The sequence below is a fragment of the Mauremys mutica genome, unplaced genomic scaffold, assembly GCF_020497125.1.
Source record: "Mauremys mutica isolate MM-2020 ecotype Southern unplaced genomic scaffold, ASM2049712v1 Super-Scaffold_100095, whole genome shotgun sequence".
Taxonomy (NCBI): Eukaryota; Metazoa; Chordata; order Testudines; family Geoemydidae; genus Mauremys; species Mauremys mutica.
The window spans coordinates 602,308-628,147 of NW_025423264.1; the positions used below are offsets into that span (position 1 = coordinate 602,308).

The 25,840-nt window shown below is 53.9% G+C and overlaps 4 non-coding genes across 4 annotated transcripts; 3 read left to right on the plus strand and 1 right to left on the minus strand.

Annotated features, from left to right (window-relative positions):
• The first annotated feature begins 884 nt into the window (after window positions 1-884).
• TRNAM-CAU lies at window positions 885-957 on the plus strand. The gene has a single exon. It is a non-coding gene; the product is annotated as a tRNA-Met (tRNA).
• Window positions 958-2,195: 1,238 nt separating this feature from the next.
• On the plus strand, window positions 2,196-2,268 carry TRNAK-UUU. The gene has a single exon. It is a non-coding gene; the product is annotated as a tRNA-Lys (tRNA).
• Window positions 2,269-19,044: 16,776 nt separating this feature from the next.
• On the plus strand, window positions 19,045-19,118 carry TRNAN-GUU. Its single transcript has one exon. It is a non-coding gene; the product is annotated as a tRNA-Asn (tRNA).
• Window positions 19,119-19,891: 773 nt separating this feature from the next.
• TRNAM-CAU lies at window positions 19,892-19,963 on the minus strand. Its single transcript has one exon. It is a non-coding gene; the product is annotated as a tRNA-Met (tRNA).
• Between the last annotated feature and the right edge of the window lie 5,877 nt (window positions 19,964-25,840).

The following is a 25,840-nucleotide window of genomic DNA, read 5'->3' on the forward strand; positions in this document are numbered from 1 at the left end:
TGGCTTCCCCATGCAATCCCAAGTTGTTCTTCCCACAGCTGGCTGATGGGGGTTAACAGGGGATCTCCCCAATCTGGGGGAATCTCTCTGGACCCCACTGTTAGTTCTCCATCCTTTCTCCCCCTAATCACAGACACCCCTCCCCTCCCCATTATCAGTGTTTTGGAGCGACCCCTCCCTCCCTTTATGGGATACAGACTCTCGGTGACAGAGACTGACTGGGGCTCCTCTCTGCACGGCCCCAATGGGGAAGGAAAGAGACTGGGGGACGAGGGGAGAAGACGGGCAGGAGTCAAATGGGGCTAGACCAGAAAGGAGGAGATTTTCTTCCTGTTAAAATGTCCTGGAGTCTCATGGCTGAAAAGCTGCATCTTGAGTTAGGTTTGATGCATCAGCCTTACGATTGCCAGGCAAAGGTGTGAACCACAGAGACTGGGAACTACCTGCTTCCCGAATGCATCTAAAAAGCATCTGCAGTGGTGCAACTGGTTAGTACAGCAGGGCAAGGTGTTGGGATTATAAATTGAAGCCTTATGTGGAGCACTAGATTCTGTTCCCCATGTACCTTCCCCAACTTGTTTCTCTTACCTGTGTAGTTTGCTTTGCCTAATTTCCATGGAAAGTGCCATGCTAGAAAAAAGAGAGTAAGTTCTAACATGAAGAGGTAGGTGCACAGCTTGGAAACATCCCCCCTGTGCGGCCATTAGTTCCAGTAGATTGTTCACTGGCAGCGTGAATTGATTTCTTTGCTGCTGAGAAAGCTGCCTGGACAGGTCTGTGGGCAGCAGAGCTCCCTGCTTCTTCCAGCAAACCCCTGGCTCCTTCCCTGCCCCAGTCACTGCTGTAGAAGGGTCCTATATACACTGAGACTAAAGCTTTTCAAAACCTTCTTAGCACAGCTGGCAGCGTATCAGTCTCATAATCTGAAAGTCCTGAGTTCAAGCCTCAGAGAAGGCAATGGCTTCTGCTTCCTGCTTCAGATTTTCTACATGAAATCAGAGAAAAGAAACTAGAGGAGAGTGGTTTCTAGACACCCTCCCACCCATCTAACACACACAGAGAGACTTCTCTATGGCATTAACTTTTCCTTCTCTGTGGAGCTTGTATTCTTCATAGAGCAAAATAAAACAAAAACATGCAAGTCCAAGCCTAATACAGTATGAAACTCAATACAGATCAAATCTCACCCTCAGAGATCTTCCAATAAGCTTCTTTCGCAGACTAGACTTATTTCTTGCCTGGACCCAATCTTTTCGCCTGGTACAGTCCTTGTTCCAGCTCAGGTGGTAGCTAGGGGATTTCTCATGACTGCAGACACCTTCCTTCTGTTCCACCCCTTTATACAGCTTTGGTACAAGGCAGGAATCTTTTGTCTCTCTCCTGGGGAAGAGCCCCAGGTTTAAGATGGATTCCTGTACCAGGTGACATGGTCACATGTCCTGTGAGACCCCCAAGCCTTCATTCTTCCTGGCCTAACTCACGGATGGTGCAGGACAGAGCCATCTCCAGTCAATTGGCCTGGTTAATGGGAGCCATCAAGAGTCCAAACCACTATTAATGGCCCACACTTTGCATCATTACAACAGGACCTCAGAGTTATAGTTCATATTTCTAGTTTCAGATACAGGAATGATCGGTTCATACAAATAGGATGAACACACACAGTAGATTATAAGCTGTGTAATGAAACCTTACAAGAGACCTTTTGCATGAAGCATGTTCCAGTTACATTATATTCACACTTATTAGCATCTTTTCATAAAATCACATGGAGTGCAACGTCACAGCAGGGAAAGGGTTTTACTGCAGCACCTGGGAGCAGTTGAGTTTCATGTTCAGGCTGTGGTATGAGTTCCTCCAGGTTTCTCATAAGCACACAGGGACCTTCGCGGGTGCTCTCGATACAGGAATGGCCTAGAAACAATAAAGTGATGGGGATTGCATTTTCCTTTTTTATTTCTGTATTTCCAATGACATTTCTGTTTGTGATTTCGTTTTGCTTTGTAGAACTGTGTTTTCTCCTGGATTTGATATTTAACTAAAAAAAGAATAAGGCCTCAGGGCGCTGGATGGAGGAGCAGGCTGGGGCTAGGACTGCTAAGAGAGCACGAGTAGCAGGTTTTCTGTATTGTTTCCTGCCCTCATTTTCATGACGAGTTTCTCTTCTGCATGAAATTTGCTTTTTTTATATGTGAGCCTGGCTAGCTCAGTTGGTAGAGCATCAGACTTTTAATCTGAGGGTCCAGGGTTCAAGTCCCTGGTCAGGTGAAGCAGGAACCATTCCCCTCAAAATGGAAGAAGGCATCTCTCTCTGGGGTTATTTGAACTTTTTTTCCCCAGGACTTGGCATTTCACTAGGAAGGGCCATGTACTGCCTGGGACTGAAGGGGCAACTTCCTCACATGCCCACTGGCCTCTCAGGCTGGATTAAGAAAGGCCTCTGGGAGCTGCAGCAAACTGCTGCATGACAACTTGGTGAGCAAATGCAGGGGTGCCCCCACAGGGTCATCCACACCAGAGCTCAGCAGAGGTCTGGGGGTTCCCTGCTGGTCCCATGGTGTAAGGGCAGCACTCGGGACTGTGAATCCTGCAATCTGAGCTGAAGTCTCGGTAGGATCTGAGAGCAATTCCTGTGCCACAAACCCTGCTGGGTCTTCCAAGGCTCGATGTTGCTCTCTCCAATGCCATGAAAGCCTGTCTTTTACCCGCTAGCTGTTGTGACTTGAGCACAAGAGGGGATGTTTGATCAAGAAGCCTGGCCGTGCCTGGAGTCCTGTAGGTAGGGATGCGAGCTCCATTTCCTCTCAGTCCTGAAGCTGGGCTGCAGCCTGGCCTAGGAGGCAGCCCTATTGGTTGACCTACTGGCCCAAAGTCAGTTGGGCGACGTTGGTGTTCCCCAGGGATGCTGAAGGGCCTAAGGGAGGGAGGCTCAATACTCCCCCCTATCAGTCAGGGCGGAAGAGGAGGGCTGCACGCAGGGCCAGCTTTAGGTCGATTTGCCCGATTCCCCCGAATTGGGCCCCGCGCCTGAGAGGGCCCCACAATGGCAGCGTCTGTCCCGGAAGCAGCAGCTGTTGTTGCTAGGCAACGAGAGACCCTGGCCGGCTGAGGCAGAGGCAGCCGCCTGGGTGTTGCAGGTCAGGAGGGGGAAGGGGGGAGAAGGTACATGTGCTTTGCAGCCTTCCTTCCCCTCCCCCACCCCCAGCACTCACCTGGAGGAGACGCCGAGGGGGCTTCTGGCCCGGTGGGAGACAGGAATCTCTGCAGTGCAGCTCACTCACCTGAGCAGCTGCTGGGGCTTCCAGCGGTGAGTGTTTGCCCCTGTGATTCCCCGCAGGTTTGTAATATTGGGCTGGTTTTGTGGTTTACGTGGTGTTGCTGTTTGAGGGTGAGTTGGTGCCTGCCTGTGTCTGGTTCAAAACTAAAGTCGGGATCACGTAACCCAGGAAAAAAGCCCCGAGCCGGTACTTAGGGTATGGCTACACTGGCGATTTGCAGCACTGGAAAGCCTCCACCAGCGCTGCAATTAGTAAGTGGCCACACCTGCAAGGCACTTCCAGCGCTGCAACTCCCTGGCTGCAGCGCTGGCCGTACACCTCACTCGGCATGGGGAATAAGGATTCCAGCGCTGGTGCTGCAGCACTGGTCATCAAGTGTGGCCACACACCAGCGCTGTGATTGGCCTCCAGGGTATAAGGATGTATCCCAGAATGCCTGTTCAGCCACTCTGCTCATCAGGTCAGACTCTACTTCCCTGGCCTCAGGTGACCCTCCCTTTAAATGCCCCGGGAATTTTAAAAATCCCCTTCCTGTTTGCTCAGGCAGGTATGGAATGCAATCAGTGAATCTTTACAGGTGACCATGCCTCCACGTGGCAAACGAGCCCCAGCATGGAGCAATGGCGAGCTGATGGACCTCATCAGTGTTTGGGGGGAGGAATCTGTGCAGGCACAGCTGCGCTCTAGCCATAAGAATTATGATACCTTTGCCCAGGTACCGAGAGCCATGCTGGAAAGGGGCCATGAGCGTGACGCGCTGCAGTGCAGGGTAAAAGTAAAGGAACTGTGGAGTGCCTATTGCAAAGCACGTGAGGGGAACCGCAGATCCGGCAGTGCCCCCACGCCCTGCCGGTTTTACAAGGAGCTGGATGCGATTTATGGGGGTGACCCCTCTGTAAATCCAAGGACCGCAATGGACAGTTCAGAGCCGGTAGAGGAGGGGGAGGGGGAGGCAGACAGTGAGGCTACTGTGGTGGGGGAAGACACCCCGGAGTCCCAGGAGGCATGCAGTCAGGAGCTCTTCTCAAGCCAGGAGGAAGCTAGCCAGTCGCAGCCCCTGGAACTTGGTGCAGAAGAATCAGTGCCCCCACGCCCTGCCGGTTTTACAAGGAGCTGGATGCGATTTATGGGGGTGACCCCTCTGTAAATCCAAGGACCACAATGGACAGTTCAGAGCCGGTAGAGGAGGGGGAGGGGGAGGCAGACAGTGAGGCTACTGTGGTGGGGGAAGACACCCCGGAGTCCCAGGAGGCATGCAGTCAGGAGCTCTTCTCAAGCCAGGAGGAAGCTAGCCAGTCGCAGCCCCTGGAACTTGGTGCAGAAGAATCACAGGAGCAGGTCCCAGGTAAGCAGCTTTTATTGCAATGCAATGTTTTTGGGAGAGGAGAGGGGATGGTATGGCTGCATGCCTGCATGCCTAGACATGGAATATCCCATTGATGTGGTCTATCACGTCGCAGTAATCTGCCTCTGTAATCTCTTCAAAAGTTTCTGCAAGAGCATAGGCAATTCGCGTGACCAAGTTTAAAGGGAGAGCCATTGTGGTCCCTGTCCCATTCAGGCTAACGCGTCCGCGCCACTGTTCCAGGAGGGGTGGGGGAACCATGCTTGCACAGAGGCAAGCTGCATAAGGGCCAGGGCGGAATCCGCATTGTTGTAGGAGACCCTCCCTTGCTTCTTTGGTAACCCGCAGAAGGGAGATATCTTCAAGTATTAACTCCTGTGGGAAATGGAGGGAGTGTTTCAGTGCTGGTTTCCCCAACTGCATAGCGCGGCAGGCAGGAACCCCAGGAACCCCAGGGTTAACAAAGCCCAAAAACAGGCAGTCTAGCCATGAAGCAAGAAGCACCCTGCTCGAGCAGACCGCGGCAGGAACCCCAGGGTTAATTCCTGAGGGACATGGCAGTGCTGTGTTTAACAAAGCCCAAAAACAGGCAGTCTAGCCATGAAGCAAGAAGCACCCTGCTCGAGCAGACCGCGGCAGGAACCCCAGGGTTAATTCCTGGGGACATGGCAGTGCTGCGTTTAACAAAGCCCAAAAACAGGCAGTCTAGCCATGAAGCAAGAAGCACCCTGCTCGTGCAGACCGCGGAAGGAAACCCAGGGTTAATTACCATTACCATTTCTGGGAGGCTGTGAATTCTCTAGCAGTTGCTGAAATGTGTGAGGAATGCTTGTGAGACTTTAAAATAACTTCAGATTATACACAATGCAAGCTCTCTTAAAATGTATCATTTGCTGTATTTTTACAGTGACCTTGAGTAGTCCTGGGCCGGTCTTATCAGTGACTGAAAGAAAGCTTCAAAACCTGAGGAGGAAAACTAACAAAAGCAAAGAAGATTTGGGGAAGGCAGTTATGAACCAGTGTTCAACAGAGAATAAAAATGCGCATGACTGTAGAGAAAAGATGCAGCACTGGAGGGAAACAGAAAGCAGGAGAAAGGCGTTGACGCTGAAGAAAACCACGAGGCAGCTTATAAACCTCATTGCGCGCCAAACAGACTGTATGCAGTCACTGGTAGCAATGCAGGCAGAGCACTACTGTTCCAAACCCCCACCCTCCCAAACCTCTTTCCCCTATGCACCAATGTCAGCTCCAAGTCCCGTTCCCCAGCATCCAGGTTCTTACCTACACCATCACCAGCTGCCCCCGACACCTGTACGGTCACCTATGAGCCCAGAGAACTACGACCCTTACCATCTGCACTCAACCTCCATCACAATGCAACAGTACAATCCTGAGGTGCACAGCACTCCTGGCAGTACATATGCAAAACTATGAATGTACAGTTCAACAACCAACCCCCCTGCCCGTGTACTTCCTTTTTTTTAAATAAATGATTTCTTTGATTATGAAACAGTTTTTATTATTGCATAAAGTGAAAGATAACAAACCCCAATGAAAACACAGGTAACAAACATCAAGGAAAACACAGGCACTTAAAAGCACTGTAACCAGTGCACGTCACTCCTGGTCAAGGCAAAAAAACATTACTGTTGGCTTTCAGCCTCAAATTCCTCCCTCAAGGCATCCCTAATCCTTGTTGCCCTGTGGTGGGCGTCTCTAGTAGCCCTGCTGTCTGGCTGTGCAAATTCAGCCTCCAGGACTTGCACCTCGTTGGTCCATGCCTGGCTGAATGTTTCACCCTTCCCTTCACAAATATTATGGAGGGTACAGCACGCGGATACAACCGCAGGGATGCTGCTTTCCCCCAAGTCTAGCTTCCCATAAAGCGCCCACCAGCGCCCCTTTAAACGGCCAAAAGCACACTCCACAGTCATTCGGCATCGGCTCAGCCTGTAGTTGAAACGGTCCTGGCTCCTGTTCAGCTTCCCTGTATAGGGTTTCATGAGCCAAGGCATTAATGGGTAAGCGGGGTCCCCAAGGATCACAATGGGCATTTCAACGTCCCTTACTGTGATCTCTCGGTCTGGGAAAAATGTACCTTCCTGCATCTTCCTGAACTGGCCACTGTTCCGAAAGATGCGTGCATCATGCACTTTTCCAGGCCAGCCTGTGTAAATATCAATGAAACGCCCACGGTGATCCACAAGCCCCTGGAGAACCATAGAGAAATACCCCTTGCGATTAATGTACTCGTAGGCTAGGTGGGGTGGTGCCAGAATAGGAATATGCGTCCCATCTATTGCCCCTCCACAGTTAGGGAAACCCATTTGTGCAAAGCCATCCACAATGTCCTGCACGTTCCCCACAGTCACGGTTCTCCTTAGCAGGATGCGATTAATGGCCCTGCAAACTTGCATCAACACGATTCCAACGGTCGACTTTCCCACCCCAAACTGGTTCCCGACCGACCGGTAGCTGTCTGGAGTTGCCAGCTTCCAGATTGCAATAGCCACCCGCTTTTCCACCATCAGGGCAGCTCTCAATCTTGTGTCCTTGCGCCACAGGGTGGGGGCGAGCTCAGCACACAGTCCCATGAAAGTGGCTTTTCTCATACGAAAGTTCTGCAGCCACTGCTCGTTATCCCAGACTTCAATGACAATGTGATCCCACCACTCACTGCTTGTCTCACGATCCCAAAAGCGGCGTTCCACGGTGCTGAGCATTTCCGTTACCGCCACAAGCAATTTCATGTCACCTGCTTTAGGCAAATCCATATCATCATCGGACTCCTCACTGTCACTTTGGAGCTGAAGGAGGAATAGCTCAACTGCCAAACGTGATGTGCTGGCGACAGTCAGCAGCAAATTCCTCAGCAGCTCAGGGTCCATTTCACAGCGTGCTGAACTCACAATGGCAAGAAACGTGGACGGCGAAAATGACTGCTGGGAAGTGAAGCGATGCACCACGGGGCGTTGGAACAGGAAGCGGAATGACCCACACACTTCCTTCCCCTTCCCACAATACTCAGCGCCAAAACGGCGCCAAAACGGGATGAGGTGCTCTGTGGGATAGCTGCCCACAATGCACCTCTCAGTACAGCGCTGGAAATGCTGCCAATGTGGCCACACTGCAGCGCTGGTAGCTGTCAGTGTGGCCACACTGCAGCGCTGGCCCTGCACAGCTGGACGACCAGCGCTGCAAACTACCAGCGCTGCAACTCGCCAGTGTAGCCATACCCTTAGTGCTGTGAACTCCAGGTGAGAGAGAGAGGGAGGTTTGGAGGAGGAAACCAAATACATCAAGAGGGGAGAATGCGAAAGGTCTGCAACACGGCAGGCTGAGACTTATCTCTCCTCCCCCACTTCCCGGCAAGAAGGGAAACTGAGGCACGGAGTGATCTGATTCCCCTCTCCAAATTATTTTGCAAAGAAAGAGGACGGGGGCTCCTATCCAGACCAGTTCCCTTCCCATCAACTCTGCTTTCCCTGCTGCAAGATCTGTAGGGGCTGAATATTTCCATTAAACTATGGCTCCTTCATTTGCCCTACAACAATAAATTAGACCAGCTTTCGGGGGGGGGGGGCTATTCCCTTCCCCCAAAGCTGTGGGGATATTAAGGTTTTTTTGAGGGGGGGCATGATAATATTCCAGATCAATCAAATGCCCAGCTCAGCTTTCTAGCCATCCAGCAGCTCTAGGGCAGGGAAGGAAGGTGCTCTTGGTGCAGAGTGGTTGCAAAACAGGGGTGAATTTAGCGGGGGGAGTCCGGTTGAAATCCCGCCTCATGCAGCCATACAGAATCTCTGGCAGTGCTGGGAGAGGCCAGGAGTGGAAGGTGGCCTGGGGGTGGGGGGACATTTGCCCTCAGTCCTGGGCTCTGGGATGGACTAGGCTGGGTGGTGGGTTCAGTCTAGTCTTCCAGCCTGTTGCTCTCACTGAGGTTTGTGGTTTTCATCTGGCTCCACCGAAAAGAGCAAACAAGCCCAGTAGAAAAGCGGGGTGAGAGAGGCGGAAAAGGGTGTGTAATGGGTTAAAGTGACCCATCAACAAAAGAGTAAAACCAGAGTTTGACTGGGTTTCCCCCCAGCCACCACTCCTGCAAACACTGGGCAAGGGTGTCACGGAGTGTGGGGGAGTCCGGCCCTGCACCCCTCTTCCTGAACTCACAGTGACTCTCAGCCAGCCAGTAAAACAGAAGGTTTATTGAACAACAGGAACACAGGATACAGCCCAGCTTGTGTTCAGAGCCAGGACCCCTCAATCTGGCCTTTCTGGGGGGGTTCAGGGTGCTTGGATCCCAGCCTAGGATCCCCTGAAAACCCACCCCCCAGCTCCCAAACCGAAGACTGACTCCACTCCACCCTTCCCTTTGTCTAGCCCCCGCCAGAGGTGACGACCTCCCCTCCCCCAGGCCAGGCTCATGTTACAGCTGAATACCTGGCTCTCACCTCAACAGGAACACAAACAGTCCCTACTCCATCACACCTCTCCCCGCTCCGAGACTGAACTGAGCGGGCTCACTTTGCCCAGTGACCTGGGGAAGTTCATGGCCTCCTATCCGGGACAGCGCATCCGCTATCAGGTTGGCACTTCCCTTCACGTGGACCACGTCCATGTCATAGTCCTGCAGGAGCAGGCTCCACCTCAGGAGCTTGGCGTTGGCTCCTTTCATCTGGTGCAGCCAGGTGAGGGGAGAGTGGTCGGTGTACACGGTGAAGTGGCGCCCAAAGAGATATGGCTCCAGTTTCTTCAGGGCCCACACCATGGCCAGGCATTCCTTCTCGATGGCCGCGTAGTTCTGCTCCCGGGTAGCAACTTCTTGCTCAGGTACACGATGGGGTGTCTCTCCCCCTTTTCATCCTCCTGCATCAACACCGCCCCCAGGCCCGTGTCTGAGGCGTCGGTAAACACCATAAAGGGCTTGTCAAAGTTTGGGTTTGCCAGAACTGGGCCTTTGAGCAGAGCCTCCTTCAGTGCCTGGAGAGCCTCCTGGCACTGCTCGGTCCAGACCACCTTGTCTGGCTTCCCCTTCTTGCACAGCTCAGTGATGGGGGCGGCTATGGCACTAAAGTGGGGCACGAACCTCTGATAGTACCCCGCCATCCCAATAAAGGCCTGGACCTGCTTTTTGGTCTGGGGAGTGGGCCAGTCTCTGATCACCTCCACCTTGGCTGGTTCCGGCTTTAGGCAGCCGCTCCCCACCCGATGGCCCAGGTAAGATACTTCAGCCATCCCCACCTTGCACTTCTCAGCCTTTACGGTTAACCCCGCCTCCCGGAGTCGGTCCAGCACTTGTCCAACCTGGAACACGTGGTCCTCCCAGGTCTGGCTGAAGACGCAGATGTCATCAATATACGCCACAGCAAAACTCTCCATCCCCCTCAGTAGCTGATCCACCAGGCGCTGGAAGGTGGCCAGCGCTCCCTTGAGGCCGAAGGGCAGGGTCAGAAACTCATAGAGCTCCAGGGGGGTGATGAAGGCCGATTTCAGCCTGGCCTCTGCGTCCAGCGGCACTTGCCAGTAGCCCTTTGTAAGATCCATGGTGGTGAGGTACCGAGCGCCTCCCAGCTTGTCTAGGAGCTCATCAGGCCTTGGCATGGGGTAGGCATCAGATACGGTGATGGCATTGAGCTTTCGATAGTCCACGCAGAACCGGATCGACCCGTCCTTCTTGGGGACCAGCACCACTGGGGAGGCCCAGGGGCTGGCGGACGGCTGGATCACCCCTAAAGCCAGCATGTCCCTGACCTCCCTTTCCAGGTCCTGGGCAATCTTCCCGGTAACCTGAAAAGGGGAGCATCGTATTGGGGTGTGTGCCCCAGTCTCCACCCGGTGGACAGTCAAATTAGTGCGCCCAGGCTGGTTGGAAAACAACTATCGGTACAGTTGCAGCACCCCTCTGATCTCAGCATGCTGGGCCGGGGTCAGCTGATCAGAGAGGGGAATCGCCTCCAGGGGGGAACCAGCCTTTGTCCCTGGGAATAGATCCACTAGAGGGTCATCCCCCGGCTCCTCCTAGTGCCCACACACGGCCAACACCATATTCCCCCGGTCATAATATGGCTTCATCATATTCACATGGTACACCCGGCGGTGATGAGCCCGGTTCGACAGCTCCACCACATATTTTACCTCATTTAGTTGCTTGATGACCTTGAAGGGCCCTTCCCAGGCAGCCTGGAGTTTGTTTTTCCTCACGGGGATGAGAACCATCACTTGGTCCCCGGTGGCGAAGGCGCGGGCCCGCGCCGTGCGGTCGTACCAGACCTTCTGCTTCCTCTGGGCTCGGGCCAGATTCTCCCTGGCCAGGCCCATGAGCTCGGTAAGTCTTTCCCGGAAGGTCAGGACATACTCCACCACCGACTCTCCATCGGGAGCGGCCTTCCCCTCCCATTCATCTCTCATCAGGTCCAGGGGCCCCCTTACCCACCTTCCATATAACAGTTCGAAAGGCGAAAACCCAGTAGACTCCTGGGGTACCTCCCTGTATGCAAACAGCAGGTGAGGTAAGTACTTGTCCCAGTCCTGTGGGTGCTGGTGCATGAATGTTTTTAGCATCATCTTTAGCGTCCCGTTGAACTTCTCCACCAGCCCGTTGGTCTGGGGGTGGTACGCTGAGGCCCAGCTGGGTCGGACCCCACATTTCTCCCACAGGGACTGGAGCAACTTCGACGTGAAGTTGGACCCCTGGTCCGTTAAGACTTCCTGGGGGAACCCCACCTGGCTGAAAATGGTCAGCAGCGCATCCGCCACGATGTCTGCTTCGGTAGAGGACAAGGCCACCGCCTCGGGGTATCGAGTGGCGAAATCTACCACCACCAAGATGTATTTCTTCCCTGACCGGGTCGCCTTGCTGAGAGGTCCCACCATGTCCATGGCCACCTTCTGGAAAGGCTCTTCTATGATGGGCAAAGGCCTCAGAGCTGCTTTCCCCTTGTCCCGGGCCTTCCCCACCCGCTGGCAGGGGTCACAGGATTGGCCGTACTGTCGGACATGGGTAAAGACCCCAGGCCAGTAAAAGTTCTGAAGCAGCCTCTGCCTGGTGCCCGGCGAGGGGGATGTCATGGGCCAGATACAGGAGCTTGTGGCGAAACTTCTGGGGAACCACCAGCTGCCTCCTAATCCCCCATGACTCCACTTCCCTGGGGGGAGCCCATTCTCGGTACAGGAACCCCTTCTCCCACAGGAACCTCTCCTTGCAACCTCTCCTCATGGTCTGTGCTGCATTGAGGTCAGCCCGGTCCCGGGGCTTCTGCAAGGAGGGATCTTTCTGCACCTCGGCCTGGAACTCAGCAGCTGGGACAGGGATGGGGACCTGCTCCCTCTCACCGGCTGGGTCTGAGGCCGCAGCCTCTCTGGGTCGTGTCTCTGGGCGTTCCCTCCCCACCAGGTTAGGGCCTTGCGCCTCGGGCAGAGTACTTTCCCCGTTGTCAGGGTGCAGTGCCCTGCGCCGACTCTGACTACGGGTCACGATCAGGGTACCCCGGGCATTGCCTGGCCAGGCCTCGAGGTCCCCCCCCATTAGCACCTCTGTGGGCAAATGGGGGTGTACCCCCACATCCTTGGGGCCCTCCTTGACCCCCCACTTCAGGTGCACCCTCGCCACAGGCACCTTGAATGGGGTCCCACTCACGCCCATCAGGGTCAGGTAGGTATCAGGCACCATCCGATTTGGGCCCACCACCTCAGGCCGGGCCAGCGTCACCTCTGCGCCTGTGTCCCAGTACCCAGTGACCTTCCTCCCATCCACCTCCAGGGAAACCAGGCACTGTTTCCGGAGGGCAGCCCCGTGGCCACCCTGTAGCAGAACCTTGTGTCCGGAGCATCCAGCCCCCCAGAGGCGCTGACCTGGGGCCCTCCTCCCTCCTTCCCAGGTGGGACGCTGCCAGCCCCCCTCTCTTGGGCATGTTGCCCCTCCTCCGATTGGGTCTTTACCCAGTCAACCCTCTGCAGGTTGGGTCTGCTCGGTCTGTCTCTGAACTTGGGGCACTGGGCCCGTATGTGGCCTTGTTGGCCACAGTGAAAGCAGCCCATGTCTCGTGGGTCCCCTCGAGTGGGTCGGGTGGACCTGAGGCTGGATGTTCCCCTTTTGTGGGGGTTCTCCATAGGGCCCCGCTGGGAGATCCCACGGTGACTCTCTCTCTGCGTTAAGGCAGGCCTGTTCCCTCGAGACTCCTCCCTGCCATCCCCTGCCCGACTGTCCACATATTGGTCGGCCAGCCGGCCTGTGTGCTGCGGGTTCTCCGGCTTCTGGTCCATCAACCACCGCCTCAGGTCAAGCAGGTCCTCTTTAGTTTGGGCCCCAGCTGTCCACTTGCGGGTGTACCCCTGCACCCGGTTGACCAGTTGTAGGTATGTGACCTCCCGGCTCTTATGTTGACTCCGGAACCTCTTCCGGTACATCTCCGGGGTCAGCCCAAACTCGCAGAGCAGGGCCTCTTTGAACAGGTTGTAGTCCCCTGCCTCCGCCCCTTTCATTCGGCTGTACACCTCCACGGCGGTGGAGTCCAGTAAGGGGGTAAGGAACTGGATCCTGTCTGCAGGGTCAACCTTGTGCAGCTCGCAGGCATTCTCAAAGGCCGTCAGGAAGGTGTCTATGTCCTCCCCTTCCTTACGCCGGGCCAGGAAGTTCTTATCAAAGCTCTTTGTAGGCTTGGGCCCCCCCTCACTCACCGCAGCCGGGGCCTTACTGTTGCTCAGCTGGGCCAGGGCCAGCTCATGTCTGCGCTGCTGCTCCTTCTCCCTCTCCTCGTATTCGCGTTGCTTCTGCTTCTCCTCCAGCTCACGCTGGCTTTGTCTCTCCTCACGTTCCCTCTGTCTCTCCTCATATTCCCTCTGTTCCTTACGCTCCTCCAACTCTCTCAGTTTTATCTCTCTCTCCAAGTCCAGCCGCCTGCGCTCCATGGAGGCCGAGCGTCACCGGGACGATCCCCGGCTGGTGGGGGAGCTTCGCCGGGCCGATCCCCTGCTGGCCGGGGGGATCACGGTGCCCTCGGTAGCTGGGCTCCTCCTCCCCCTAGGCCTAGGGGTGGGAGGTCTCGGGGAGCCCTCAGCGGCCGGCTGACCACTCCCAGCGGGGACAGACACTGGTGCCTGCGCTGCATCTGCCCGGCTGCTTCCCTCGGAGACAGGGACCGGTTCATTCCTGTGATCTCTCTCCTCCAGCCGGGCAATCAGCTGGGCCTTGGTGAGCTTCCCACAGTGCAGCCCCCTCTGCTTGCACTGCTCCACCAGGTCGCACTTGCGCTGCTTGGCATACATCTTCCTGTTGGCTGCTCACAGGCCGGGGTGCTCGCCGCTCCCCACGGGTTCCAGGGGGACCCCTAGTGTGCCAGTCCTTGAGGTCACCACCTCTTTGCCAGGGTCGAGCTGCAGACTCCTCCGCCCCTGGAATCGCTCGCTGTGATCCCCCGGGGGACCCTGTTACTGCAAAGTCCTTCTCGCTGGTCACACTCTCCCAGGGGTTAATCGCCCCTTCGTTTTACTGCTCCCCAGTCACTTACTGCAGGAAGCGCCGTCCACGGGGTGCAGTCGATCCCACCGCCACCACCAGTTGTCACGGAGTGTGGGGGAGTCCGGCCCTGCACCCCTCTTCCTGAACTCACAGTGACTCTCAGCCAGCCAGTAAAACAGAAGGTTTATTGAACAACAGGAACACAGGATACAGCCCAGCTTGTGTTCAGAGCCAGGACCCCTCAATCTGGCCTTTCTGGGGGGGTTCAGGGTGCTTGGATCCCAGCCTAGGATCCCCTGAAAACCCACCCCCCAGCTCCCAAACCGAAGACTGACTCCACTCCACCCTTCCCTTTGTCTAGCCCCCGCCAGAGGTGACGACCTCCCCTCCCCCAGGCCAGGCTCATGTTACAGCTGAATACCTGGCTCTCACCTCAACAGGAACACAAACAGTCCCTACTCCATCACAAAGGGGCAGCCCCATTCCCCACCGAGGCTATGGTGAGAGGCAGCAGAGGAGGAAGGAAGCCACATGTGATGGCAGTCCCCTCCCCTCCCCCCCCAAGCACCCAGCACCCCATCTCCGGCCCCCAAACTCTGTCCCAGAGCCTGCACCCAGCCCTCCGCACTCCCTCCCAGAGCCTGCACCCCTCCACCCTTCCTGCACCCCACCTGTGCCCCAGCCCAGAGCCTGCACCCAGCACCCAAACTCCGTCCCACACAGCCTGGGCAAAGCTCTCCTCCATCTGGCTCCCAGCCCCTCTCCAAGGGTTGCAGGTGTCTGGAGGTGCTGCCTTCCATACCTTCCTAATTCACACCTCATCCATTCAACAGGGCAACTGATTACAAAGTGGGGGGAAGATCTTATTCTACTCCAAGCAAAAAGACATTTTTCTTTTACCTTAATTACACTACCTTTAGGGCCTGCTATAACATATTACCAAGGTTCAATACAAAGTCATATAAAAGTTATACAAAAATGCATAAAGCAGAGATTTATCTACAACTGCATTGATTGACTGCTGTGTGCAGTAATATAGTGACCCCTGGGGCTTTGAATGAGGCTTTATACTTGGGGGGAAGGGTGAGGGGGTAAGTGGCGAGTGGGCAAAGAGGCGAGTAGTGAGCCAGCAGGAGATCTAGGGGCGGGCATGGAGGTTTCTGGCAGGGGAGGGAGAAGGTGAAAGGAGGCAAGTGGTGGGGGGGGACTGACTAGGAGGGATGCAGCAAGCCAGCAGGGGGCTAGGGGGTGAAGAGGGGTGTGATGGTGGGGCTGAGCAGGGAGGGGGGCAGGTCCTATTTTACTGCTGTGATCTGGTCACCCCATGTGTGCCGTTTCTTCCTGCCCCCGCCCCTGAACCTTGCTTCGATGGGGCGGAGCTGGGGAAGGAGGGTTTGTTTCCACGGGGCCGGGCGGCACTGGGGGGGGGGAAAGGATGGGGGCAATTTTATATTAACAAGGAAATATTTTATAAATTTTAATAAAATAGTGAAGAAAATCAGTTGTACAACTATCAAAACAAATTATTTTCCTAATATGAAAGTGCAAATCAGCTGATTAATATATGATGCAATGTATGTAATAGATAATTTTGTTATTATTTATATAGTCATGGAAAGTAAATAATACATGGAAGAAATGAAAGGGTTTTTTTTAAGTGTTTTTTTGTTTTAGTCATCCCTGCCGGGGCCCCGTCGAAACTGTTCGAATTGGGCCCCGCACTTCCTGAAGCCGACCCTGACAATGAGGCTAATCATCTAGTGGAACAAGCTCCGGAAGGGGCGTGGTTAATTCCCCATCACTGCCCTGTGTAAATCAAGACCGCAGCTCTTGCTGCAAGACACCTGGTGTGTGGGTGTCCCTGTTCCCCCTTCAGAACCTCTGGTACATGGTGCTTCCCTCCTCCCAGTTCAAGATCCCCATTGTGTGGGTGCTGCCATCCAGGATCTCTGGTGGGTGTCTCTGTCCCCCACCCCATGAACTAGCTCCCGTGTGTGGTTTCCCCTGCTTCCCCCATCCCGGATCTGTGGGTGTCTCTGTTCCCGTTTTCAAGATCCGTGTTGCTTGGTTGCGTCCCTCCCCCCCAAGTCAGAATCCCCAGTGTGTGGGTGCTCCCATCCCCCCTCCCAGGCTCTACGGGGGGGTGTCTGTATAAAAAGAGACCGTGTCTCACTGTCTTGCCCAGGCTACGCTGCAGGGGCTATTCACAGGCACAATCCCACTACTGATCAGCACAGGAGTTTTGACCTGCTCCGTGTCTGACCTGGGCCGGTTCACCCCTCCTTAGGCAACCTGGGGACCCCAAGCTTCCCCGGGATCACCATATAGATGCCGCGCTTAGTGCAGACACCCGATCGGCACAGCCCCCTGAAGTCCAGAGCTCCTGAGCTCAAGCGATCCGCTGGCCTCAGCCTCCCCCGGCGCTGGGATCACAGGCACCAGCCACGGAGCTCGGCTTGCTTTGTGGCCTGGCAGCTCGAGCTTTAAACTCTGCTTGTGAGCTCTGTGCCTTGGCCAGACGGGGACAGTCTCATGTCGAGCTGCAGGCTCCTCTGTCCTCTCAGGTAAGATCCCGGATGTTTCGGTGCCCCCCATCCCCTGTCCAGGAGCTAGGAAAGCACTGACGTCACCAAGTAAAGTAAGAGCCAGAGCACTGTGTGCAGGCGCAAGGAGAAACCAGGGAAATGTTTTCATGGCGTTTAAGGGCAGAAGGGGCCATTAGCTCAGCTAGTCTGACCCCCGAATAACACAGAATTACACCATGACACGTATTGATCCCACAGACCTTAGATAGATCAAAGCGTTTCAGCCCTCAGGAAGGAGGCTAAACTGGGTACCAGAGGCAGCGAACAAGGGGCCCCCAAGGCAATGGCAGGGAGCTGATGAGGTGAAATATGCCCAGATGATCCCAGCAGGCGACCCACCCCCATGCTGCAGAGGTGGGAGTCCCTGATCCTCCTGCCCTTAAGAATCTCTGGTGGTGAGTGGGTCCCCCCAGTTCCCCAGATAAGAATCCTCCATGTGGTTTCCCTGGCTTCACCTCCAGATAAGAGCATTGTGTGGAGGGGGTGGGAGGAAGGTTGTCTGGGATAGATGTAAAGGGGGACTGTGTCTCCCTGTCTGGCCCAGGCTCCTGGGAGGAAGTGATCTCAGTGTGTCTGGCTGTCTCCATTCCTCCCACCCATAAGAATCCCTGGTGTGTGGGTGCAGCCTAGACCATTAAGGATCTCTGGTGGGTAGGTGTCTCTCTCCCCCTAGTCAGGATCTCTGGGGCGTGCCTGTATAAAAAGAGACTTTGACTCACCCAGGCTGGGCTGCCATCATCGAACAGACCAGGTCCTTCTGTGGAGGGTTTGCGTTCCTCCAAGGACTTGATCTCAGTGTGTGTGGGTGTCCCTGTCCCTTCAACCCTTAACAATCCCTGGTGCGTGGGTGCGCTGGGCCCCATTACAATCCCCTCTGTCTTACCCCCCATGAGGGATCCGGTGGATGTGGGTGTTCTCCACGCTACTGGGAGTGTCTGGTGCCCCTGTCCCTCCGGGTTAACAGTGGAGTGTGTGGGTGTCCCCCCGCCCGTTAAGGATCCGTGTTGTGTGGATGCCCCCATTCTTCTCATTAAGAATGGTGCAATGGAGCATGTGGGTGTGTCCCCCACCCCATGAACTAGCTCCCGTGTGTGGTTCCCGCTGCCCCAATCCAGGCTTTGTGGTGTGTGGGTATCACTGTTCCTCTTTTCAAGATCCGTGTTGCAGGGGGGGCGTCCCTCCCCCCAAGTCAGAATCCCCATCTTGTCTGTGCTCCCATCCCCCGCTCTGCAGGGGGATGGGTGTCTGTATAAAAAGAGGCCATGTCTCACTGTCTTGCCCAGGCTACGCTGCAGGGGCTATTCACAGGTGCGATCCCACTACTGATCAGCACAGGAGTTTTGACCTGCTCCGCTTCCAACCTGGGCAGGTTCACCCCTCCTTAGGCACACTGAGTTAGGAGGGTATGTTGTCCATGTGAGAGCTACGTTCAGGAGTAGAGTATAAAGAGCGGATACGACGATGAGGATGAATTGACGGGCGTTTGGTGAGTTTTAATGGTCAGTGTTTTTGAATCTTTGCCACAATCTAGTTGAAGCAGGGTCAGTATGAAGTCTGCCCTGCCATCTGTTGGTGATGTGTTGTCAAGGCCTTTTGGGGTGATGTCATTTGCATGGTCACACCCACCCCGGATTGCATGATGGGAGAGCTTGTCCAAACGGTCATTTCAGCTGCTGCGGGATCCCCAGTCTCTTTGTTATTGGGGCAGGAGTAATCCAGTGTATTTTCCCATTTATTTTGGACCAAGGACAGAGTAACTGTACCTGGCATTTGAGGCCTGAGAGCGTCACCTGCTCTAGAAAGTCCTCACCATAAGGGGTATGGGTTCCAAACGCCAAAATTTTGGGGGTAGGTAGAAATGGGTGTTGTTGCCTGCTTGCTGGCCTGTTGATGATGGGTTTTTGTTGTTGTTCCTGGTGGTTAATACTGCAGTTACTTGTCCTAAGTTTATGCTGTTGGATCTCTTTCATGGTCTCTTTTGGTCCTCAGAGATAGCAGGCTGCTCTGTGTGTGGGTTTATGGAATGAGGGAGAAAAGGCTGGTTGTGGAGGTACGGCATGTGCCACAAATGTCATGACTCCCCGCCGCATCTTCCCCAGCCCAGATCCGCTCCCAGAGCCCAGTATTTCAAAGAACCCCCTCACTGACCTGTGACTAACAATCTCGCTCTGCTAACTCTTCCAGCAAAACAGGCCAAAGAAAGTGTATGCGAGCGCTGTACCACAGCCCCGGTGCTCTTTTCGGTTCCTTCCCACAGAACTTTCCTTCCATAGCAGTCCAGTTCCTTGCTGTTGCTTGGCTAACCACTGCATGCATGTGCTATACCGTACCCTGAGCTGATTCCTGGCTTTTGTGCTCAATACAGCCTTGCCCTTCCATGTCTCTGTGGCGCAATGGGTCAGCGCGTTTGGCTGTTAACCGAAAGGATGGTGGTTCGAGCCCACCCAGGGATGACGCTACGCCCGTGCTACTTCCTTGCTTCCCAGAGGCCTGTGGGGGGAGCCTCAAAGGTCCCATTTTGCTGCCTCTTGGCCTCAGTGCTTTCAGCTGGTGGTCCAAAGAGCAGGCTGGATGCCATTCAGAAACCCATCTGCCAGCAGCCGTGCCGGAGGCTCAGGCTTAATCCTCAAAGCCGAGCACAAAAACTTTCAGCCGGGAACATTTCGCTCCCTTCCCGCCTCCGCCCAAGCGGCAAGGGAGAAGCGGAGGAGACAGGCCGGCTCAAAGACACCTCCCTCCCACTTCCCTGTACGCTGTGCAAAGCTCTTGGCCTGCCTCATGCCTCGTCAGGAAAGCGCGGCCATGCGGCCCAAGCCTGAGTCACGTCCGCGGCCTGGCCCGCCCCGCCCCGGCTGACAGCGCGCAGAGCCACGCGAGTCAATGGCAGGTCGAGTCGGGAGCCTCGGCTCTTTCCCCTGACAGCCACACACACAGCGCTGCCTAGCGCCCCCAGAGCCTCCCTTGTGTTCTCCCGCAGCAGCCGCCTGCCGGTGTGGGTGGGAAAAGGGGACCAGGAAGCACTGCAGCCTCATTCCTGGACAGGAGGCCCTTGCCACGCCCAGGCCTGCCTCTTGCCTTCAGCCCAGGCAGCCAGAGGTGCCGGGGAGCTCCCTGGCAGGCCGCCGCTTCGCCTCAGCCACCTCTTGCCTCATGGCCTAGGATCTTGGAGCTCTGCTGGTCACTGGCTCGCTTGAAGGCCCAGAGGGAAAAGAAACAAGCGCACGCGTAGCGGAGGATGGTTTCGATCCATCGACCTCTGGGTTATGGGCCCAGCACGCTCCCGCTGCGCCACTCTGCTGCTTCTTCACACTCTCCCCCTGCCACCTAGCTGCCACTATCCGGATTAGTGCCTTACACACCCTCGCTCTGGCAGGCAGATGCACAGGCTGCTAGGCAGCTGCCCTGGTCACAGGATTTTACAGCTAGCTTCTACAGGGTAAAAGGGATCTATTTGGGGTTTGGACCCCATTGGGAGCTGGGTAGCTGAGTGCCGGAGACGGGAGCACTTCTTAAACTGTTTTCAGTTACGCTTGTGGGGGACGAGGTTCAGCCTTGGATCCGTGTCTGCAGCAGGCAAGCACCTCTGGCTCAATCGCCCCCCGCCGTATTAGCAGACTAAAACGCGGAGCGAACGCACATGCCTTGCAAAGGAAGAGGAGCCGGGATCTCGAACAAAAGTCAGCATTTTATTAAGATGAGGTTCAAAGAAAAAAAAAGTGTACGGTACAGAGTTTCGGCATAGAAGTTTCTGGTGCTCAGGGAACAACGTACAGCTTACCCAAGGGGTGCAAAGTTCGGTTTAAAATGGGGTGGCGTAAGGAATACATAATCTGCAAAAGCCCTGACTGGGGGTAAAAGGTTAACGTACAGACACTGAGTTAGGAGGGTATGTTGTCCATATGAGGGCTACGTTCGGGTGTGGAGTATAACGAGCGGTTACGACGATGAGGATGGATTGACCCGCGTTAGGTGAGTTTTAACGTTCGGTGTTTTGGAATCTTTGCCACAATCTAGTTGAAGCAGGGTCAGTATGAAGTCTACCCTGCCATCTGTTGGTGATCTGTCGTCAAGGCCTTTTGGGGCTGATGTCATTTGCATGGTTACACCCACCCCGGATTGCATGATGGGAGTGCTTGTCCAAACGGTCATTTCAGCTGCTGCGGGATCCCCAGTCTCTTTGTTATTGGGGCAGGAGTAATCCAGTGTATTTTCCTGTTGATTTTGGATCAAGGACAGAGTAACTGTACCTGGCATTTGAGGCCTGAGAGCGTCACCCTCGCCTGAAAAGTACTCACCATTAAGGGGTATGGATTCCTAACGGCAGCGCGTGGAGGGAGGTAGAAATGGATGTTTGTTGGTCTCTTGAAGGTGCTGCTGATGTCCTTTTTGCTGTACCTGGTGTGGAAAGACAGAGGCAGAGGCGGTTTTGAATCTTTTCAAATTGTTGTGAGTGCTGCAGTTGCTCATCCTAAGCTTATGCCGTTAGATCTCTTTCACGGTGTATTTTGGTCCTGAGAGGTAAAAGGCGTGTTGTTAAGGAGTGAGGTAGCAAACGTTAGTTGCAGAGGTGGTGCATGTGCCACAGAAGTCGTGTGCCCCCCCCCAGCTCCCGCTCCTGTCCAAGAGTCCAGTATTTGCATAAACCCACCCACTGACCTGTGACTAACAATCTCGCTCTGTTAACTCTTCCAGCAAAACTTTTCTGCCAGGTTCTCATTCCGAACTATATTCCTACGAACTTAGGCTTTTAAGTAGCGTCAGAGTCCACCTCCTTCCGTATAACTCAATTTTTTACTTATTTGTCTAAGTTTTTAAGTGTATGCTTAACACATTATTTGTAATGGGATAATAATTAATTCTATTTTTCCACTAAAGAGAGAAGAAAACCATAAAATGTGCATTTAGGGAGTTTGGAAGAATCTCATGATGTTAAACACATATAGCTATTTTCAATCTCTCTTAAATGGCTATTCTTTGGAACCCATGTCCCTTGTCTAACGATTTTTATGTAGGTTCTGGTGAGTCCCGAAATCATGAATTGCTAAGTACCGTTCTACTGTTTTTGATTCATATGACCAGGATTACTACACTTTATTACTCCTGCCCTATTAAGAAAGAGTTTGGGGATCCCACATCAGCCAAAATCACCATTTGGACAAGCACCCCCATCATGCAATCTGGGGTGGGTGTGACCATGCACATCAGCAACTAAATGCCACAGGACTTTTTGCTGCTTCTACAGAACCAGACTAACACGGCTACCCCTCTGATACTAAATGCCTTTGCATCACATCACCAACAGATGGCAGGGTAGAGTTCATTCTGACCCTGCTGACATCCTCCCCCCAGCCAAGAACTGGTGATCCTGATAAATCACACTCCCTATTATACCAGCTCACTGGTATTGAATGCTGATGTTATTGCTAGCAAAAGTAGCCACCCATCTCTGCCCTGTAGCATCCAGCTTAGCCCTTGTTAACACAGAAGTCAGTGGATTGTTCTCTGTCCATAGCTGAAACTGAGCACCGGACAAGTAGTCTGGAAATTTCTCAGTGATGGCCCATTTCAAGGCCAAGAACTGCAGCTGGTGGATGGGATAGCGAGTTTCGCTATCAGACAGTCCTCAGCTGGCAAAGGCTACAGATTTACATTTACCTTTCACTTCCTGGTAGGAGACTGCTCCCAGACCCTCCAAACTGGCATCAGCATGCAGGATAAACGGTTTGTTTGGGTCAGCAAGGACTAGGACTGGCACATGAATCAGGCAAATAATGATTTCCCGTAAAGCCCTGTCACATCTCTCATCCCGCCATGTCCCCAATGGAGAGGAGAGGAGCCCCTCCCCTGTCCCAGGCCAGGCACACCAGATCTTTGGGGGGAGGTGTCCATGGCCCAGCCCAGGCATGCTGGAGCTGCTGGGGAGAGAAGTTCCTTCCTCAGCCCGAGCCCACCAGAGTTGATGTTTCAGTGGGGGAGAGGTATCTCTCACTTGGTTTTTAGATGCTCTGATGAGAGGGAGCAGGAGGAAGATTTTTTTTTTCTTCTCCTTGCATTTCAAACTATCCACCCCACCCCCAACCATTTTCTGCTCTAGCCTGATCTCTCTCTCACGTCTCCCGGGCCGTCCTTAGCCATAGGCAGTCGCCTAGGGCACCACTAGGTCTGGGGGCACTGCTCTGCTGGGAGTCTGGACAGATGGGAAGCAGTGGAGCATGTAAGAGCAGGGCTGCTGGATCCTAGAGAGAGCCGAATGCAGCACAGTCCGAGGGAGGGGATTGGCTGCTGGGGTCTCTGGGAAGGGGAGGGGGTAGGGTTTGGGGAAGGAGCTCACCTGTGAGTGTGACTCTTTCCCCCCGGCTGAGGTGAGGTGAGGCAGGCTCTGCGGCTCTGGAACCAGTATCCTCTGTTGTCCCCCATAACATCCATTCTTCTCCCCCCCTGCCCCATGGAGCACCCCCTCCTTTCTCCCTCCTCCCCAGGAGCATCCCTCTCTCTCCCCTCCCTCCCCTCCGTCAGGGCTGGGTTGGGTGAGGAGCTGGGGGGTAGGTGGGGGGAGGAGGCTGACTGGCTGCCTGCTGAGGAATGAAAGTGAAAGTAACTCACTTCCTCGGCAGTGAGCCAGGATTGGAATGTCACACGTGGCTGGGCTGGGGTTAGCCAGATGTGTGAAAAATCAGGACAGGGGGTGGGGGTAGGGTGAGCAGATATCCCTATTTTATAGGGCCAGGCCCAATTTTGGGGTCTTTTTCTTATATAGGCTCCTTTTACCCCCCCACCCCCTGTCCTGATTTTTCACACTTGCTGTCTGGTCACTCTAGGTGGGGGTAATTGATGCCTATATAAGACAAAGCCCCAAATATCGGGACTGGTCCTATAAAATCAGGACATCTGGATCTGGTCACCCTAGCTGGGGAGCGCCTCTCCCCCGGGCTGGCAGCTGCCAGCGATCCATCTCATCCGGGGGGAGCTGCACAGGGCAGGATGACCTGCTGTGGCTCCATGGGTGACCTGTCCCTGAGATCAGATGCTGTGCTCACTTCACCATGGTCCGTAAGGCTGGTGGTGGTGCCCATTGGCGTGTGATTGGACCTGAGGGTTTGCTGCTGCTGTTGCCACTCTGCATCCCAAGAGGTGGATTTTGAGGTCTACTGCAGCTGTTGGACCAGCAGGCTGGGGGGTGAGCCAAGCATGAAATCAGTACTGTGTTGCCATTTAGATTGTCATTTAACAACTTTGTTTGCCAAAAATTCTTGCTAACAATCCTGAATCCAATTTCAATATTTTTTTTAAATCAATATCTTAGGCAAAAACAGAAAATTAAGTTGTTGACAATTATTAGTGACAGGTTTGGTTGGAGGCAGGGAGTGGGCCAGTTTTCATCAGAGAAACAAAAAATGTCGACTGACTTTCCTATAGCCTGTTACTCCTGATAAGAGCCCTCCAACAACTGTAATATGCTCATCTCCTTACTAGTGTATAGAGGAGGGGTCGGCAACCTATGGCACACACGCCAAAGGTGGCAGGTGAGCTGATTTTTGATGGTACGCAGCGGCAGGCTGAGCGGCTCAGCCCATCACTGCTCTGGGGTTCCGGCTGCTGCCCTATTGCCAGCTGGGATAGCGGCCACCGGCCCCACTCAGCACCTGCTGCTGGCCTGGGGACCCCCAAGGAACCCCAGGCTGGCAGCGGGCTGAGCAGGCCGGCTGAACCACTCAACCTGCTGTCAGCCTGGGGTTCCATTCATTCAGCCGGCAGCGGGCTGAGTGGGCTGGTGGCGGGCTGAGTGGGGCCGGTGAAGGGTTGAGTGGCTCAGTCTGCTGCCAGTCTGGGGTGCCGGCAGCACTCAGCCTACTGCTACTCCGGGGTTCCAGCTGCCGGCCTCTTGCCAGTCAGGAGCCCAGCCACCGGCCCCACTCTGCCTCCTGCCAGCCTGGGTGAGCAGAACCCCAGACCAGCAGCGGGCTGAGCAGGGCCTGGGATCCTTGTTTAGGGGTCCAGCCACCAGTCCAGCTCAGCCCGCACCCGGTCTGGGGTTTCATTTACTCAGCTGGCAGTGGCCTGAGCAGGACCTCAGATAATAATAATAGTTTATTTATATAATATAGACATAGAGAGAGACCTTCTACAAATGTTAAAATGTATTACTGGCATGAGAAACCTTAAATTACAGTGAACTTGGCACACCACTTCTGAAAGGTTGCCGATCCCTGGTATAGACTGACCATATATTGTACTAAGATTCTCCTGCTTTTTTTTTTTCCTGTGAGTCAGTATAGCTTTTGCCAGCCCAGAAGTTGGGCAGCCAATGTTTTACGTTTTCACAATGTTTTCTCCAACTTTCATAAAGTAAATACATAGTTAATATGAGTTAAAAAGGCCAGGGACACTTCCTTGTGAAGAATCTGTACAGCAGATCATGCTAGAGCTGTGAAAATGTCAGTTTTTGATGGAACTTTAGAGGCAGTGATTTATCATGTGAATGTGCTGCTATTGCTAATGTCTTTCCAAACAAAAATAAGGCACAATAGGACTTCTGTAACATTTCTGTGCTACCTTAATCTAGATGAGATGATTCTGTGCTGACTTCATGTTGGTCACTTTGTGCTGTACCTAGCAGTAAAACTAGGGTTATATTTTCCCACTGTTTGGAAACCCAGCTTATTAAACTGATTTTGCAGCCAAAAAAGCCAGAAAGATTGCTTTTAATTAAAAACAAATCTTTGTTTCAATACCTCTTCATATACATTTCCAATAAAATTTTGACAAATTAAAAAAATTATATTATTTGCATCATTCTGTCAAATCAGATTTTTTTCTATAGTGCTACTTCTTTAGTGCTAGTGCATCAGCATTACAGTGTGCTTAATTAAGTTAAACTGGTTTTAATAACGTGAATGTGGCAAGTTTTCCAATACTGTATGCTTATATTTGTGTTGCTAAGAGCAGATCAGGCACAGGGGCACCAGTTTAATAATCTCGCCTAGGGCACCATAAATCCTAAGGGCGGCCCTGCATGCCTCAATTCTCTTTTTCCTGGCCTTGTTCCAGAGCCCTCACAGCCCAATTCTCTGGCCTAACATTGAGCCCTCTACTGCATCCTGAACCTCTCATTCCAACCCCACCCCAAAGCCTGCACCCCCTAGCCAGTGCTCTCATCCCCCTGCACTCCAACTCT